The sequence below is a fragment of the Eucalyptus grandis genome, chromosome 2 (assembly GCF_016545825.1).
Source record: "Eucalyptus grandis isolate ANBG69807.140 chromosome 2, ASM1654582v1, whole genome shotgun sequence".
In the NCBI taxonomy this organism is placed as follows: Eukaryota; Viridiplantae; Streptophyta; class Magnoliopsida; order Myrtales; family Myrtaceae; genus Eucalyptus; species Eucalyptus grandis.
The window spans coordinates 13,813,070-13,817,323 of NC_052613.1; the positions used below are offsets into that span (position 1 = coordinate 13,813,070).

A 4,254-nucleotide genomic window follows, 5' to 3' on the forward strand; every position below is an offset into this window, starting at 1 on the left:
GGACAATTAATCCATACATTTGCTTGACAATGTAGAAAATAATTAAATTTCACTGAAATTTATTGAAATTTCTCCTGTGGACAAATATAATTTTTATAGAAGCAAAATTTAAAAATAAAGAGAAAACATAATGCATTTAATAGACATGGGATATTTTTAGTTATGGCAACTAGATCCCACATAGGAATAGAAAAAAATCAAAAAGGAAAGTAAATAAATTGGGAGCTCCACTTTAAATTGTAATTGAATAAGTAAGGGCAACTTTGTTTTTTAATAAAGATAGGGTGGATTTAGTTATGTAAGGGGTAGAAATAGCACCACCAAAAAAAAAAAAAAAAACAGAGTTGCAAAACTCTAGAATTGCTCAATTTGCAATTACTTTTTTTTGGCGATTTCTTGTTATACTCTAGAAAAATTGCCATAACGACAATAGTGCGCATATATAGAAACAAAATCGATTTTGTTTCTATATGGCAACTACCCCATGAAGATTGTTTTCCTTCGATTTTGTCTCTATATGGCAACTACCCCCATGAAGATTGTTTTCCTTTCAAGAGATATTAATTCGTATATAAATCAATAGACAAACCCAAGGGTAGCTAATATATGTCCGAGTTAGAGAGGAGAGAATAAACAATGGATAGTGGTAGCAGAAAATGCTTATGGATGATTTTGTTCATGGCATTAGCTTTGGGCTTAACTTTCTCTCCTCCTATTGAGGCGAGGAATCTCGCCACAAGAAATCTCGTGAGTCATAAAAAAAAAAATCAGAGGAGCGCCTTTTCATTTCAGGTTATTGTCCAAAGGGTCAATTGTTCCACCTTCTGGACCCAGTGCTCCGCCTTTTCATTTCAGGTTATTGCCCAAAGGGTCACCTGTTCCACCTTCTGGACCCAGTGGTCGCGGTAACACGCCGCCACTGCCACCATCAGTACTCTGGGGTTGAGATTCAACATCGATGCGTAATGCGTGCCGAAGCAACAAGCGCTGCATTTCTATGTTTCTTTGCTCTTGGACGATGTCGCCTGCTGGAATAAATCGCTCCATGTTGTGTTGCAATCTCATTTGGTGTGTAGTTTGATATTTTTTAGGCAATAAAGGCATGCATGGTAACATATCTGTTTCTCCTAATTTTTGTTTTTCTGTTCCTTGGAAAAAAAAAAAAAAGAATAGAAATCTGTTTAGTAAAAGTTTGTTCCGAGAACAAAAAAATCTTTTTTTTTGGCTCCGGAAACAAAAACATCTTTTTTTTTTGTTCCGGGAACAAAAACATCTTTTTTTTTTGTTCCGCGAACAAAACATCTCCTTTTTTTTTTTGTTCCGGGAACAAAAAATCTATCTTTTTTTGTTCTTGGGAACAGATTTGGAATAGAAACAAGCAAAAAAAAAGGTAGTTTATTGTTCTCAGGAACAATTTCTAGAAATAAGCCAATTTTTTCTTCTTTTTTCTTTTATTTTTCTTGCTTGATGTGGCCTCGGGTGGCCGCTTGCCAACCGCCAACACCCTCCGACCAACCGCGGCCACTGTTGGCTGACTGCCGGCCATCACCGACCGTCGCTATCACGCCCCAAACCTCAAACGCGCGCACATCCCTCGGTGGTCGATAGAATTTTGCGACATTCCCAAGACTCGTCGCCGACCCTTTTCATTTTATTGCACATGCGGAAGCGAATTAACTAATCCCCTAGCAACAACAAATATGAGATAGAAAAGTGGGACAACCAGTTTCAAATCAAATACACTTTCATAAACACCTCAAGCTTATACATAATGTCTATCTCACAAAGGACTACTAAGCCACTTATGTTCTTGACCCTTCCACTTCAAACTCCGGGTTCTTCACACTGGGGACCTGAATTCAATAACCAATGAGATGTAAATCTCAACGAGTTCTTCCCCTAGTCCCCCGATTAGTACACCAACTCAACTCAGGGTATCTCTTTAGAACCATCTCACAAACAAACCAAAGATTGACAATCAACAATCAATAGTCGGTTCATATGCAACCTTACTTGATATGCCATACCCTGCACATCATAACTCATCACGATACACGCAATGCACATGGCCATTAGATGATGTGGTTCATCAATCACATACGAATCACATTACAAGCGATCTCACGTGGCCATTGTCACACGAAAGCATTGTCTGGGGTAAAGGCGCGGACGCACTGCCATTCCTCATCCCAACCAAATATTGCCTCCTTGGGCCCCGCACTAGCGTGGACGAATCGCCATCTCAGTCAGGCCACCCCTCAAGGCTTTGTTCTCAGCACAACGGAAGCATATGTGAAACACGTTATCGATTCATGCGTGCGTGCCATAAACAGTGTGCTCAACTCCAGCATGACTAGAATTAAAGATGCTATGATTCTCATGCGTTCTTGCACATTAGTGCGTCACACATCAGACATCGATCAATCACATGGATCCCAGTCAGATCGAAACCAAAAATTTTGTCATCTCTTTTAAAATCTCATAGTTTGATATAGTATTTAAAAACACTTTCAGCGTCCAAAACCTGACACCCGGTATTTTCTTATTAAATGCCAATAGTTCCCAATCATCCTACAATTACACAAAACATCACCCAATTCATGTGGATGCCCATGCATTTACACATTCATTCACTTCATAGAATCAATACACATGAAATTAAACCACTTTTCATTCCCGGGTGAACAGTGCACGTGAACAGTAACTTGTGAACAGTGCGTCATGAACAGTGAAATTACAGAATTAACTAACTAATTAATTAAATCCACAAGTCATTAAAAACATTAATTAAATGAATCAAAGCATCAAGAACCATCATTAAACTAAAATAGGTTGTAATTGGCAGAAATTGTGCCTTCGCGCGTCTCCAAATTTAAATCCAAAAACCTAACCAATTGAGTTCGGAAAATTCCCAAGTTTGAATATGTGACAAAAGGCACGTAAAAAAAAAAAATTTCATGAGACACCGAGACCCAGATCCCTCTGGATTCAGCCTAGTAATTCACTCAATCCAGCACCAAAATTTGGTCGGTTCTCAAAAGTCAGTTTTCCAAAATCAGTTTGTTTCGAGCTCTTAAACACGTCCGTTTGATTTGAAATTTTAGTACGTTAAAATATAAGAGGTGAAATGAAAATTTTATGAAGAACCCATTTTAAAATTCAAACTCCAAGAGTTGATAAAAACCCCTAGAATCCTAAAAGGTCACTAGTTCCAGCGAAAATTGCAGTTCTGTTCGAAAATGGCGGAGCTAATATCTCCTATTTCTGAGTCCCTAAAAATCTTGAGAAACATATATGTTGTATCTTAGGATGTGTAAAAAATTTCTCTAAAAGACATTAGCTTCAGATTCACAACCGATTTCATTATATAAAAATTACAAACCGCAAGTGTCCGAAACCAGTTCTGAAGAACAGCCCATTTTCAACCAAATCATCCTCAACGGAGCAAATCTCCCTAATTAGACTAACATTAATCCATTCTAATACTAATATAACTATTATAGACTATCAAGAATCCCTATTTAAGCTAACCTAAACCATCTTTTAGTCTAAATCAACCTCTTAAGCAAGTTTAGGTACCAATCAAAGGATTAGGAGCTAAACTCACCCGACGACAATTCCGACAACATGAGTGCGACGGCGGTGGCGAGGGCTATGCATGGTTACATCCAAAATGTCACGAAGGCGCTAAGCAAAAGTGGGTCTTGGCAGAAGTGGTTTCTGATTTGGCAAGAACGGCGGGCCGATGGCTCGCAGAGATGGGTGGTGCGGCTCTTTGCGGTGGATGGCGGCTTGTGGATAGTGATGGCCCACGGCTATGGCGCAAGATGGTGGCTGGCTTGGGGCAAAAACAGCAGCACACGGTGCTGTTTTGGAAGCAAAAGCAGAAAAGAAACTCAAGAGAGAAAGAGGAAAGGAAGAGGGAGGGGGCTTGTTGAGAGGGAGGAAAGGGGAAGAGGAGAGAGAAACAATAAAGTAAATGGGGGAAGTTGAGGGGAAATTGCTGCAAAGGGGTTGGCATGGTGAGGGGTGGAAAAGTGGGGGAGAGAAGAAAAGAGAGGGGGAGGAAATTGCGTGCGAAGGAGGGGAAAAGAAAATGTGAGAGAGAGATACGTCGGGAGTGGGGTGGATGTTGGGGGAAGGAAAGGAATGAGGGAGAGAGAGAGAAAAATAATAATAATATTGTTATCATTTTTTTTTCTTCCAATCTCTGATTTTTCATCCGATAATTTCTTTTTCCAAAATTTCGAGATG

At 39.5% G+C, this 4,254-nt stretch overlaps 1 long non-coding RNA gene across 1 annotated transcript; it reads right to left on the bottom strand.

Moving 5' to 3' along the window:
- Window positions 1-1,673: 1,673 nt before the first annotated feature.
- Window positions 1,674-4,015, bottom strand: LOC120290380. The gene is made up of 2 exons (XR_005548320.1): window positions 3,608-4,015; window positions 1,674-2,264 (listed from the first exon to the last, which is right to left on the bottom strand). It is a non-coding gene; the product is annotated as an uncharacterized LOC120290380 (long non-coding RNA).
- Between the last annotated feature and the right edge of the window lie 239 nt (window positions 4,016-4,254).